This window comes from Mustela erminea, chromosome 14, assembly GCF_009829155.1.
Source record: "Mustela erminea isolate mMusErm1 chromosome 14, mMusErm1.Pri, whole genome shotgun sequence".
NCBI classification, from domain to species: Eukaryota; Metazoa; Chordata; class Mammalia; order Carnivora; family Mustelidae; genus Mustela; species Mustela erminea.
The window spans coordinates 6,489,920-6,504,988 of record NC_045627.1 but is presented as its reverse complement, the minus strand read 5'-3'; the positions used below and the strand labels follow the sequence as shown (position 1 = coordinate 6,504,988).

General features: G+C 49.3%; 1 long non-coding RNA gene across 1 annotated transcript; it reads right to left on the bottom strand.

The window, feature by feature from the left end:
* Positions 1 to 4,474: 4,474 nt before the first annotated feature.
* Positions 4,475 to 13,331, bottom strand: LOC116572662. The gene is made up of 4 exons (XR_004278463.1): positions 11,807 to 13,331; positions 8,339 to 8,615; positions 7,721 to 8,221; positions 4,475 to 5,369 (listed from the first exon to the last, which is right to left on the bottom strand). It is a non-coding gene; the product is annotated as an uncharacterized LOC116572662 (long non-coding RNA).
* Positions 13,332 to 15,069: the final 1,738 nt, after the last annotated feature.

The following is a 15,069-nucleotide window of genomic DNA, read 5'->3' as shown; positions in this document are numbered from 1 at the left end:
ATGCCTGGTAGGGGGTTGATATCCAAAATATACAAAGAACCCATACAACATAATAACAAAATATAATAATAATAACAACAACCCAACTTTAAAAATGGGCAAAGGACTTGAACAGACATTTTTCCAAAGAAGACATAGAAATGGAAAGGTGCTCAACATCACTCATCCTCAGGAAAACGCAAACCAAAACCACAATGAGAGATCACCTGACACCTGTCAGAATGGCTAAAACACAAGAAACAACAAGTGTTGGCAAGGATGTCCAGAAAAAGGAACTCTCGCCCACTGTTGGTGAGAATGCAAATTAGCGTAGCCACATGGAAAACAGTAGGGCGGTTCCTCAAAAAACTAAAAATAGAATTACCATATGATCCACTAATTCTACTACTGGGTAATTACCGAAAGAATACAAAAACACTAATTCGAAAAGGTACACACACCCTATGTTTATTGCAGCATTATTTACAAAAGCCAAAGTATGGAAGCAGCCAGTGTCCGTCAGGTAAGGAATGGATGAAAAAGATGTGGTGGGTATATATCTATAATGGAATATTACTCAGCCATGAAAAGGATGAAATCTTGCCATTTGCAACAGCAAGGATAGACCTGGAGGATATAATGCTAAGTGAGGTAAGTTAGTCAGAGACAGAAAAATACTATACGATTTCACTCATATGTGGAATTTAAGAAACAAAACAAAGGAAACGAGAAACAAAAAAAAAATTAGACTCCTAAATATAGAGAACAAAGTGGAAGTTATTGGGGGTGGGGCTGGTGAAATAGGTGATTAAGAATACGTGTTTCACATTGAGCCTCAAAAAGGGCATAGAATTGTCCAGCCATGATGCTGGACACCCAAAACTAATATAACACTATATATTAATTATACTGGAATTAAAAAACTAAAATTTAAAAAAAAAAAAAAGAGGAGAGCTCCTGAAATTTAGGAGACCTGAAAAAAAAAAAAAAGAAAGACAAGAGATAACAAATGTTGGCAAAGCTGTGGAGAAAAGGGCCCCCTGTGCACCGTTGTTGGGAACGCAGACCGGTGCAGCCACTGTGGAAAACAGTATAGAACTTCCTCAAAAAATTAAAAATAGAACTACCTTATGATCCAGCAATACCACTTCCCGATATATAGCCAAAGGAAACAAAGTCATTGTCCCAAAAGAATATCTGTCCCCCTGTGCATGGCAACATTGTTCACAATAGCCAAGGTATGGAAACAACCTACGTGTCCTTTGACAGATGAATGTGAATAAAGAAAATGTGATGTCTATATAAAGACATAGATAGAGATATCACAATGGAATACTATTCAGTCTTAAAAGAATCCTGTCATTTGCGGCATGCGCGTTCACCTGTGGAGGGTATTAGGCTGCGCAAAACAAGTCAGACAGAGACACACAAAAATGCTTGGGATCACACACACACACACACACACACACACACACACACACACACACAAACTAGACACAGAGAGTGGAATGTCAATTTCCAAGGGCTAGGGTGGAAGGGAGGCATAGGGAGGAGTTGGTAAAAGGGTACAGCCTTTCAGCAGGGAGATGAACAAGATATGAGGACCTTATGTATAAAAGTGACTCTAGCTGATAATACTGTATTGTATAATTGCAGTTGCTAAGAGAGTAGAATTTATGTATTCTCGCTAAAAACCAAGTTACTATCTGTGATGCTGGCCGTGTTCATTAACTGAATTGTGGGATTCCTTTTACAATGTTCACGTTCGATGCCATCATCGCGCTTACAGCACAGTATTTTTTTTTTCAATTTTTAGCAGTTTCCTCTATAATATTTGAAAGCTTATAATTTCAATACTTCCAATTTGTAGCACTTTAAATATATATTTAAGACTCGGTGGCGTTCTCACTCCTAATTTTAGTCATTAGTTATGAAAATGTATTCAGGCATTTATTAGAATTTATTCATAGAATCCATTATTCATTATAAACATCTGGGGAAGGGAAGGTACACAGACCTTGTCTGGTGTGTTGGTGTGTGAGCTCCCGCCAGGGCTGCGGCTGGGGATCTCAGCTCAGGACACGGCTGTGTGCTTGGAGGACATTCGGTTTCGTTTTCTCTCCCCTCCATGCCTAGCTGAGGCTTCTGGACCTCTTTCAGTTGGACAGAAAAGGAAGGAAGTTATGTCAGATGAATCATTTCACTGTGTGTTGCTTTACAGAATCACTTCCCTGGATAATTAATAAAAGATTGACAGGAAGAATGTCCCTGGAATAATTAGCAGGCAGCTTCAGAATAGGAACGGCTATTTTTCTCATTGCTCAGTCACACCGGGCACCTTGTTTTGGCCACTGGAGGATTTCTGACAGAGGTGGAGGCAAGCCTTCGAGCAGGCTGCGCGGCTGACCCTCGTTCAGACACAGAGACCCCGTCCTCCCAACCACGGAGACACCACAGAAAGCTGCCACGACCAGGAAAGAGCCCCTGCTCAAGCCCCAAGCCCACCTTTCCAGAATGTTCTCTTCTGCACGCCGTTTTTGGCAGTTCCTAGCTCTGACTCACGTCTTTATCATGAGGTGAAGTTTCCAGTTTGTAGGCAAATAAGTCAAGTGCAAATTCAAGTGACATAAAGGTTGTTGTTGTTGTTGGGTTTTGTTTGTTTGTTGGGGTGGTTTTTTTTTTTTCTGTTTTTTTACAGAAGATGGTGCAAAAAAGTTGTCGGGGACTGGGAATCCTAAATCCTGTCTGGCAAGAAACCGTATATTGCTTCCATGACAGTGAATTGCCTTAAACCTTGTTGACTAATGTGGGGACCATCAACAGATTTGCTTTTGGGGTCCAGATGCTGAACTGACTGCAGCCCCCCTTTTTCCTTACTGTGGTTTTCATATTTTTGCTTTAAACAAATTGTGTTCCTTTTTGGTGATTATCCTTTCCCGCCTCTTTGACTTGAGTGGAATAACGTCTTCTGATTCCATGGCCACACTAATACGCATCGCAGCTTTATTAATATCTTGACAGTCTTCCTCATATTTAGAAGTGAACTCTGGCTCTAATGTGGCCTTTGACCTCTCGCAAGTCACTTGAAGGCTTTGAACTTCAGGTCCCCCAACTGTAAGGAGGCGGTGGGACTAGAATGTTTCTAGTTCCTTCCAATGACCAAAAAAAAAAAAAAAAAAAAATCCATGGTCCTGAGGTGTGCCTGGGTTGGCTTGGGGCCGAACTTCACAGATTGATTATGGGGTATGTGAAGACGCCTCAGGACTCCTCTGGGGGCTCTGCCTTATCCCCGCAGAGCCTCCCCCCCACTTCTCCCCATCTCTCCTCCAGCTACCTACCTCACTCACCTCCCAGCCTTTCAGCGCTCTGCTGCCCCAGGCCAAGAGCTCAGACCCACAGGCAGGCTTCAGGGAAGAGAGGGCACAGGGAGTTGAGCCCACCCGCCTGGTGAGGCAATGCGGGGGTGATTTGGGGCACACCGATTTTCTCGTTTTCTTGCAGGCATGCCAGGGAAGGGGCTGTGGGCTTTGCAACCCTCTGGACTGTTCTGGGTGATTTGGACCCATGCCTCTCCTGACAGGTTGCTTTCTTTCTTTCTTTTTTTTTTTTTTTTAAGATTTTACTTATTTATTTGACAGATGAAGATCACAAGTAGGCAAAGAGGCAGTCAGAGAGAGAGAGAGAGGAGGAAGCAGGCTCCCCGCGGAGCAGAGAGCCCGATGTAGGGGTTCCATCCCAGGACCCCGAGATCATGACCTGAGCCGAAGCAGAGGCTTTAACCCACTGAGCCACCCAGGCACCCCTGACAGGTTGCTTTCTTAACCTGGGATGATGGGGCACCCTGTTTATCCCCTCCCACAGGTCATTAACTTCTTCAAGTCTGCTGGAGAAGTCGCTGTTTTGACAGTCATTGTAACTGTGACTTAATCGGCACGATTTCCATGGCTGATTTCACGTGCAGAGGAGGGTGCTGTCACACCTCTGACAGGGTTTCTCCCTCCGCAAGGGAGAGCCACCCACCCGCTCAGACCTCCCAGGAGGGGTGGGACTGGGGTCCTGGACAGGTGCCTCCTGTTTACACTCTCAGGGGACAGCACAGACCTCCAGGACGGGAGTGGGGAGACGATTTCAGATGGAAGCCCCGTGTGCCCCAGCCAAACCCATCATGCCTCAGCTGCCCGTTGACAACAGGGTGCTAATAAGGGACCCAGCTCACCAGGGGCGTGTGGGTGCACTTGAGCTGATTTTATGTAGCAGGACACAAGTGCTCAGTATTATTACAGTAATAGGAAGAGAGCCACCATTAGCATTTTTAAGCCCTGGGGATACTTGAAAATCAGAAACTCGCAGAGGTGCTGATAGCGGCCCGCCTAAGAGCTAGAACACAATCACCAAGCTGCCGGCATTTAACTCATCACTGTGCACAGTAATTTGGATTACATCAGTCTGAAAGGGGGCTGGGAATGCGGAAGGGGTGGTAATTAAAAAAAAATCCTTTTCTATGTGTTCATTTAATCAACAAATATCAGCAGAGTGTCAGGATTTGTTCCTGGCGGGGGGGGGGAAGGTACCCCGTGGCGCAGCCCGCCTCGGGGATGGGAGGAAGGGAGGAATTGGAGGTGGGTGGTTATTCGGGAGCCTGGGGAGAGCCAGCAGCAGGATCCTGGGGCAGATGGACAGGGGTCAGGGGCTGGGGAGCCCTAGCACAGGGCCTGGTGCCCTGTGGACCCCCCAGAATGTTCGTGGAATGAATGAACTAAGCAAGTAAGAAGGAGCAACAGTCAGAAAATCCATAGAGAGCTGGGATAGGTTCCATCGAGTAAGAGGCAGCAAAACCCAGGAAAATCTTCGCATTCCGGGATGTGCAGCCTCGGAGGAACAGCACGATGGTGGCAGACGAGAAAGGAAGTAGGGCCAGGCCTTGGAAAAGGAGCAGACCCAAGTAGCTCCTCTCAGCCACAGTGCTGAGTCCTCTCTGGTTCAGGCAGGCCTCCTCCCGCTTCCCCAGCAAGCGATGTTCTGAGCTGTTCTTCCAATTCCGTCCTTGCTGTGTGTTTTAATAAATATTTTTCCACTTCATCCTCCCAGCCGTGATTTGGCCGTTGGCACTGGCCCAGTTTTTCAGATGATGAACCTAGGCTCAGAGAGGCTCAGCTGCTTCCCCGAGGTCACACAGCAGGTGCACATGAGAGCGAGGAGCAGGAACCAGGTCTGTCTGACTTCAAAGCCTGGGTTTGGGGTTTGCTATCCTTCATCAGCGCATTTCATAGACTCACAGAACCTCCAGGCTGGGAGGGATCTAGAAGATCCTACAGAGGAGCCCTCTAAGTGGGGCGGGGGATCCTTTTCCAGACTTCAGCATAAATTGCTTATGCTCTTGCTCCGGGAAACTGCAAACAAGGACAAAAAGTGGGGAGAGAAGGAAGACCAGGAAAAAGCGAGGGAAGGAGAGTGGCCGGGAGGGAGGAAACGAAAGTCCCCCCTATGTTCGTCTTGAACGAACATCCTGAGAATCTCATTGACAGAAAAGCCTGGCACGAAGCTGTTTTGATTTCGGCAAACCTGAACAGTTTGCACGTTATGTGGAGTGTCGTTCTTGCGTCCAGTTACATTTGGAGGGGGGCCCCGTCGCCTGCTTGGGACCGGAAGTCTCGGGCGGCCCTGGCCAGGCTAAGCTTTGTCCTGGCCTCCGAGATGTGCTCTCTTGTTCCCAGGCCATGCTTTGCCTCCTCTTGACACAGGTCCTAACTGGCTGCCCTCCTTGTGGAGCTTTTCTATCACATCTCCCCAGTTTGACCCCACGTCAGTGGCAGCCTGGGGGACCCCATCCCGCCTGCCCCGGCTTTCTGAGTGAGACCAAACCCAGGGAGAAAGTAGGAAGCAGGCCGTGGGCAGTCTCCCCGACGCTTTAGAGACCAGCGTACAGCTTCCCTGGATCTGGCACCTCCGGGAGACACCACTCCGAGAGCCTGGGGTGGAATGGGGTGCAGAAAGGTGACTTGGTTACTTGGCCTAGTGTTTGTGGGGAGACCGCTCTGGGACCTAGAAGAGTAGCAACTCTGTCTAAACCTCGTGGTTTGCACATACGAGGGCTTTTGTTCTGTGTGCCAAGGAGCTTCTCTGGGGTCCCAGAAGGGGCGGGGGGGACACGGCCTGCGGGAACTCCACGGCCTTCAGAAGAGCAGACACGGCTGTGACCGGCCACGGTTGCTGCCAGGCCCCTCCTGATGCCTGAGAACGTGCCCGAGGATGCCAGAATCTAAGGGCTCAAGAAGGAAGGTTTCCTGCCCTCGGGTGGCTTCGAGTCTAGGCCAGGGACAAATGAGAAGACACAGAGGGGCTAAGCTAGGTGTCAATAACGATAAGGACAGTAGAGATTTTAAAAAAGGGAGAGACAGGTGTGGACGCGGGTAGCAGGAGCAGCTTCCGGCACGAGGAGGGGCCTGAGGAAGGTCTGGGACGGATCTGGGTGGAGAGTGGGGGAGGCGGACACGGGAGGGCGAGGGCAGAGCTGAGGGTAGAAGAGCCGGAAGGATAGGAAGTCCTCACCAGGATGGGACGGGTCACAAGGGACCGTGCTAGTCCTCACCAGGATGGGACGGGTCACAAGGGACCGTGCTAGTCCTCACCAGGATGGGACGGGTCACAAGGGACCGTGCTAGTCCTCACCAGGATGGGACGGGTCACAAGGGACCGTGCTAGTCCTCACCAGGATGGGACGGGTCACAAGGGACCGTGCTAGTCCTCACCAGGATGGGACGGGTCACAAGGGACCGTGCTAGTCCGCACCAGGATGGGACGGGTCACAAGGGACCGTGCTAGTCCTCACCAGGATGGGAGGGTCACAAGGGACCGTGCTAGTCCTCACCAGGATGGGACGGGTCACAAGGGACCGTGCTAGTCCGCACCAGGATGGGACGGGTCACAAGGGACCGTGCTAGTCCTCACCAGGATGGGACGGGTCACAAGGGACCGTGCTAGTCCTCACCAGGATGGGACGGGTCACAAGGGACCGTGCTAGTCCTCACCAGGATGGGACGGGTCACAAGGGACCGTGCTAGTCCTCACCAGGATGGGACGGGTCACAAGGGACCGTGCTAGTCCTCACCAGGATGGGACGGGTCACAAGGGACCGTGCTAGTCCTCACCAGGATGGGACGGGTCACAACAAGGAACCGTGCCACCTACATTTATCACAGGTCTCAGAGTAACTCTGCGTCTCGTGTGTCCTGTGACCTCACCACATACCACAATGTGTCAAGCTTTCTTGACACGTTCAGGGAAATATGGCCCCGTTCTCTGAGCACAGCTGATTGGGGTGAGGGCAGGGGCACCGGACCCCAGGTTGGACTTTTGGATTTGGAAAGCCAGAGTGGTTCCCATGAGTTTTTCCTCAGTGGCTGAAGCTGTAAGAGGCAACATTTGGAAGACTGGGAGAGAAGAGGCAGCGGGTCTGAAGCGGGGGTGGGTGTGTGGAAGAAGCTGGTGAACAGATTCAGGGGGAGCGGGCCTGTGGTTCCCCTTCCTAAGCCACTTAGGTCTCAGGAAAGAATGAGGCTCAGTGAGAAATTTGCCCTGAATCATCAACCAGGAAGTCATGAAACCTGGACTCGGACTCAGATCTGTCTGATTCCAAAGCCCAGGGTCCTTACTCGCGCCCCCCAGAGCGTCCTGTGTTAGTCATCTAGGACTTTTCTAACGAAGTTCTACAGACTCGGTGACTTTGACAGTGGAAACTTACCGTCTTGTGGTTCTGGAAGCTACATGTCTGAAATCAAGATGTTGCCAGCACCCTGCTCTCTCTGTAGCCTGTGGAGAATTCTTCCTTACCTCGTGGGGCTTCTGGTAATGGGCGCAACCCTCGCTACATGATGGCCATACTTCTTGGTGGGTGTTTCTCTGTCCCTTCGAAGGACTCCAGTCCTACTGGATTCAAGGCCCACCCTTGTCCAGCAGGAGCTCGTCTTGACTTGACTACATCATCAAAGACCCTATTTGCACCTCAAGTCCCATTTGACGTCCCTGACATCTTCAGGGACACAGTTCTACCCATAACCTTCCTCCAGAGGATGAGACGTCATCGCTGGTGAGGGAGCCGAGACCAAGAGATTCAGGGACTGACCCAGGCCACCGGCCGTCGGGCTGCAGGGGCCGGTGCTGGGAACTCTCTCTCCCCTCTTTCATGTCACGGGAAAAGCTGTTCTTGTGGCCACAGAAGAAAAGACACAGAAGATAATGTAAGCTGGGGAGGAATGAGCCAAAAGCAGATGTTTAAATCCTCGATGATAAAGTGAGAAGGTGAGTGGGGGCCAGAGGTAAGGAGAAAAGAGGGGCTGGCAATGAGATCACAGCGACCCACCTGGCTGGACGGCTCGTTTGTTCCGTACTAAGGGGCTCATGCGTGTGCGGTGCAGGAGGATGCGTCTGCCACACTGTCTGCTTTCGAGGGGAAGCTCCGCGCTCAAATGCGTCTGAGCCCTCAGGCTCCTGCCTGCCGTGGTTTCCTCCTGTCTTCCGTTACATGTCTTCAGGTAGATCGTCTGGAAGATCACTGTGCTTTACAGTCATTCAAGAACCAAGATTTTTGGCCTGCTCCTTGGGTTTGGAGGTGGGCAGTACGTTATTAAGACCAACGTCTTTTGGGAAGAAACAGAATTAACCAAGCAAGAGAAGAAAAACGTGACGAATTAGGCTAAACGAGATACGACAATTCAGTTCATTTCTGGAAAGCCCTAGTAAATAGTATCTTTGAAATGGACTTCAAATAGTATTCTGCACTAAGATCTTATTCTTTATATAGAGATATAATATTATATACACCAAAGGCCCTCGGTATGTGTGTATGTGCGAATGTATGTGTGTGTGTATCTTTAAATGTGTGTGTGTATGTAGGTTCTTTTTTTTTTTAAGCTTTTTAAAATTTAATCTATTTATTTGAGAGAGAGAGAGAAAGTGAGAGAGACCATGAGAGGAGAGAAGTTCAGAGGCAGAAGCAGACTCCCCACAGAGCTTGGAGCCCAATGAGGGAATTGATCCTGGGACTCCAGGATCATGATGAGCTGAAGGCAGTCGATTAACCAGCTGAGCCACCCAAGCGCCCAGTAGGTTCTAAGTATATATTTGTGTGTGTGTGTCTGTGTGTGTGTGGGTGTGTATATAGGCCCTAAGTATGTGTGTGTACTTATATACGTATAGAATGGTATATGTGTGTGAATTTATATACACACATGGGTGTGCGTGTAAATACACATGTACCATATACATACTTCTATATACACTTCAGGTTCTAATTAACAGGCCTTGGTTAAATGTCTGTCACCTTCAAGATCTCCAATGTCACTTTAGTCTCAAGACAACAACATGATAACCAGGAAATGCCCTGGGAACATAGACTATTACACCATCTGGGTTTAGGAGACCAATGATATTTGTAGGGAGCAGAATCGAGGGGACCCCCCCAGAAAGAGGAGGTGTGTGTTGTAGCGTTCTGTATGAAGCACAGCTGGGTGATTCCCACAAAATGTCTTCCCTGTCCCCCAATTTTCTCCCCGGTTTCTGACACCAGTGTCGTGGTACTTCCCGTTCTCCACCCTCGTAGCCCAGGTCTGCAGCCCAGACACTCTTGCTTTTGGAGGTGCCCCCGCCCCCATTACACCAGGCGTGTTCAAATACCCCCCATCCAGTTATCAATTTAGCTTCTTTTCTTTCCAGATTCTGAGGACAATCAAGTCTCCTCTGGAGTAAACGAGCCCGTCTGGAATTCCGTATTTGGCGTTCACCCCTCTGACTCGCCTCTCCCAGCGACCTCTCAGTACCGAGGGGGCATCGCAGACCCAGCTGAGCTTTGATTCCTGGATCCCCCTTTCTTCTCTCTCCTGTGACCTTCGCCGCAGGTTTGCTTCAGGACCCAGCAGGACCACGTCCTCTTCTCTTTGAACTTCCCTCATTCTGCTCCAGCCTCTCAAAGAGCCCCCCTCTGAACTCTGAGGGTGCCTCTGGTTTGGCACTTTCTTTTCTATTCCAACTAGATGGGTATGGAGCGAGCCTCTGATCTGGACCACCGCCGCGCTTTTGTGCCTCGCTGAATCTCCTGCCATGACGTTTATTTATAGCTGCGGATACCCAAGCCCAAAGACGCGCAGGGAAAAGTCAGCACTTACCTTCTTTCACTGAATCAAGGTGCGCCGGGATTTTAAAAACCTGTCTCTCAGCTTGCCGGCGCTCAAGCCCTCTAGCCCTCTCTCCGCTAACCGAAAGAGCTGAAAGAGTGTTTTAAAGCCCCGAAAGAGGACAACCATGAAACGAAGCGGAGCTTTTCAGCACTTCCCATGAAGCAGGCGGCACCTGGAACGTTCAAAACACTCAATTATTTCCTAAAGTGTTTTCTACACGCCGAGTCCTCGGACGGAATATTTATTTTGACTTCCACTAACGGAAAGGAGAAACTAAGAAATCAGAAAACCACAGCCCCTTCCTTTCTAAGAGACGTACCTCCTTCCAGCACACCTAGGTACATTAGTGAGTCTTTCTTTCAGAATATAAAATAATATATAGAGAAAAGAGGCAACTATGAATTCATCGAGGACTGACTACCCCGTCTGGATTTGACCAAGACTTTAGTTTTTCTCCCCCACCCTCATGGACAGCCAGCTTCAGCCATTACACTTCGACATCGTAGTCTGGACTGAATTCCTGCAGGATCCTTGCGTGGTGTTTGTACCTGGTTGTTTTCATTGTTTCCTTGGTGCCCTTGGTCAGACTGGATGGCTTCAGACTCGTTATTCAGAGGCTCTTGATTGAAAACAAAACATAACAAAGCACTGTCTGCTTGGCCGTGCCCACGAAAGACACAGTCTCACGTCCTTTCTCTACCAGCCCCGGCCCAGAGCGGGGCTCATCTACCACACGCCCTGCCCAGAGACCAGCAATCTTTGGGGACTGGGCAAAGGGGCCAGCTGGTGGCCTGTCCTCCGGGGGGGCTTTAAGGAGTTCCTAGTTAGTGGGTCTTCAGTACCCCAGAAACCGAAATTGTTTCCCCAAATGCTAAACAATAAGACATTGCTTCACAGGGCCTGGGTCCCTTAGTTATTTTACAGGAAATGCAACTCCAGCAGCCTTACCCAGCCATTATCACGTAATTCCCAATATAAATCTCACTAGCAACTTCCATAACTTCATTTGCAAATGAATGCGCACACCTCCTGAATCATCCCCTCCTTTTCTCTCCCGAAGAAGGAAGAAGGCCGTTCCCCGATGGGAACTCGGAGAAACCGCACGCGGGCGCACTTCACGGAGGCTCCCGGGAGCCCCGCGTGCCGCTGGGCCAGCGTGGACCTGGAGCACGGCGGGACGGGCGCCCGGTGCCCACTTTCCGCTCACACCCATAAATCCCCGCCGACCTCGGCTGAGGGGCAGGAGCCTGGCAGGAACCTGGCTCCCTCTGCTTCAAAGGTTCACAAGCCACCGTGAACTTCTAAGCGATCTGAGGCCAAGTTTCCGGTATGTAATGAAAACCGAAACCTGGTTTTGGGTTTCCTCCCCAAATTCACACAGAGCTGGTCATGGCGAGAGGCATGGGAGGCAGCGAGGACAAGCAGCCCTGGGGCTCGACGGAGTCGCCCGGCCTCAAGTTCTATTTCGGGCTCTGCCACCAACGTGTGTGGCCTGAGGCCCGTCCCCCACCATCACTCCCCTTAGGTAACTTTCTCTCGAAGTGAGAGGGTGCTGTTCACTCGACTTCTCCTTCTGGGACCTGTGGGCGACACAGTGCAGAGGCCTCGGGGGTAGGCGCTCCCCGTCTGAGTCTTACTTACATGAACGCACCCACCTTAGGAACGTTGTGACCATCCTGCCCACACCGGTACTTGTCCGTTGCCCTCTGTCTGCGGCCCGAAGCTTTGGTCTCATTTCTTCTAGGCCGCAGCTTGGATTTCAGGCACAACTTCTACTTGTTTGTCCTTCAGCGTCATGGAGATGAACAGAATCATGCGTCCTTCATTTCGAGGGCTCACCTAAATGACCCCCAGGTCATTCCCAACAGGGTGGGTCTGCGAGTCTACGAAATGTCATGGCGGAAAGAGCACGAACCCAGGCTTTGAAGGCGGGCATACCCGGTCCAGCTCTCGAAGCTGCGAGCTGTGTGACTTCAGGCAAGTTGCTTAACCTCTCTGAGCCCAGTGTCCTCATCTGAAAAACTGGGCCAATGCCAAGTACCAAACTGTTGCCACGAAGATCATTAAAGTGCTTACAAGACACAGAACAGAGTGTCTAGTGTATGGTGGATGCCAATGTCAACGTTCAATTCTGCTTTTCTTTATTCACATGCGTCTCTGATGGGTCAAAAATGTAGGCCACCGTACATTTGAATATTGTTTCTTTCTTCTCATCCAGGGTCCTACTTCGGAAAGCAGGAAAGAAGGAAATAAACAATAACCCTCAGAGGCCTTGCTGAAAGCATTACCCATCCATTGAAATGTACTTTCCATTCAAAACTAGGTTATTAATTATTCATTCCTGTTGGAACCGAAATAAGAACGGAGCTCACTGCCTACGACCCAGAGCTTGACAGGAACAGGCCCCGACCGCTTGATTTCAATCGTTTCCTGTGATCTATGTAATATATCCCAGATCTGAGATTTGCAGTGTTGAGAATCAGGCCGACTTTAGACTGAATGACTGTCGGTAACGTTCAGTAGATGCCCTGGAATGACTGTTCACTTTCCTCTCATTTCCATTCCAGGCAGTGCATTTCTTGGGGATTATTTCGCTGCATGGGTGGCCCACGTCCCTTGGCCTTCAGCCTTTTGGCTCATTCCACTGCTCTGGGCAGGCAATAACCACCCAAAAATGCAAGCTTTTCTTTCATGCCCCAGTGGCATGAGTAACATCATTAACTCTTCGAGGCTGAGGTTTGGGATTACGTAAAGACCTTACACCCTGCTGTGTTAGCAGCCGGAATACCAGAGTAACAAAGTGTTTGCAGTCTGTTTCTCATGCCAGAAATGTGGTGGCCCTAATAAACAGTCCCTGAGATATTTTTTCCCAGCGATCACATTTCATCAGGATTGTGGATTTCAAAATGGAAGCTAAATCCTCCCTACTTGTAGGTCCGCTGAGAAGAAACAAGGCAGAAAGAGCGCGGGCTCTGAAACTCATCAGACTGGGGAAATGCTGCTGACATGTCCCCAGGAGCGAAAGGACAGGAAGAGCACAGCTGTGGGGTATGGTGTTTCACAGGCTCCTCTGTAGATGAGCTTTTGAAAGGGTAAAAACCTTGCAGGACACTCGTGAAAGGAGACACAGTAACACATTTCCTATGGGCCTCGGGCCAGGGCTGGAACAGACCAGAGACGACGCACCTGCACTGTGGATCCCGCGCGCCATCTGGTGGCTCCGTGCTGACATTGCAAGTACCGTCCGGGCTTGTGCCCCACTGAGGCTTCACTTACACAAGGAGCCCTTAAGCAGGTTTCCAGGTTCTGTTGGGAGGTGATCACCTGGGCCCCAAAGGAAGACACCAAGGGCCAGGTGTTCTGAATTCCATTCTTTATTCCACAACAGGACACGGAGGCCCCGGGTTCTCCTGGAAAAGAGAGATAACTATTCTTCTTGTAGGATCAGCCTTCCTGTGACACAGCCCGGTTGAGCCATCCCCTCTGAGCCATCCGGCCCTTCACGTTCTCCTTCCTATGTCATGATCACCCAGGTCTGGGCACAGGAGTCCCCACTTGCCCCTGCCCGGAACACATATGTCCTCATCCCTGGCCTTCCGGATCTCGCACTTTCCAAGACTCAGTCCACAAGCATCTTTACATTCTCAGAAGACCTGCCTCAGTTTTTGCTCACCCTAGTGTTTCCAAAGCATAGTCCAAGAACACTGGACTTATATCAAGAACTGCAGCTTTGGAGTGCCTGGATGGTTCAGTCGGAAAACCATGTGACTCTTGATCTCGGGGTTGTGAGTTCGAGCCCGTGCTGGTTGTAAAGATTACTTAAAAAATAAATACCCAGTAGTGCAATGGCAGGGTCATAGGGAAGTTCTATTTTTAATTTCTTGAGGAATCTCCACACTGTTCTCCAAAGAGGCTGTACCAACTTGCATTCCCACCAACAGTGTAAGAGGGTTCCCCTTTTTCCACATCCCCTCCAGCACATGTTGTTTCCTGTCTTGCTAATTTTGGCCATTCTGACTGGTGTAAGGTGATATCTCAATGTGGTTTTAATTTGAATCTCCCTGATGGCTAGTGATGATGAACATTTTGTTATTTGTCTGATAGCCATTTGTATGTCTTCATTGGAGAAGTGTCTGTTCATATCTTCTGCCCATTTTTTGATATGATTATCTGCTTTGTGTGTGTTGAGTTTGAGGAGTTCATTATAGATCCTGGATATCAACCTTTTGTCTGTAATGTCATTTGCAAATATCTTCTCCCATTCCGTGGGTTGCTTCTTTGTTTTGTTGACTGTTTCCTTTGCTGTGCAGAAGCTTTTAATCTTAATGAAGTCCCAAAAGTTCATCTTCGCTTTTGTTTCCTTTGCCTTTGGAGACATATCTTGAAAGAAGTTGCTGTGGCTGATATCGAAGAGATTACTGCCTATGTTCTCCTCTAGGATTCTGATGGATTCCTGTCTCACATTGAGGTCTTTTATCCATTTTGAGTTTATCTTTGTGTACGGTGTAAGAGAATGGTCGAGTTTCATTCTTCTTCCCTATGACCCTGCCATTGCACTACTGGGTATTTACCCCAAAGATACAGATGTCGTGAAAAGAAGGGCCATCTGTACCCCAATGTTTATAGCAGCAATGGCCACGGTCGCCAAACTGTGGAAAGAACCAAGATGCCCTTCAACGGACTAATGGATAAGGAAGATGTGGTCCATATAACACTATGGAGTATTATGCCTCCCTCAGAAAGGATGAATACCCAACTTTTGTAGCAACATGGACGGGACTAGAAGAGATTATGCTGAGTGAAATAAGTCAAGAAGAGAGAGTCAATGATCATATGGTTTCACTTACTTGTGGAGCATAACAAATAGCATGGTGGACATGGGGAGATAGAGAAAAGAAGGGAGTTGGGGGAAATTGGA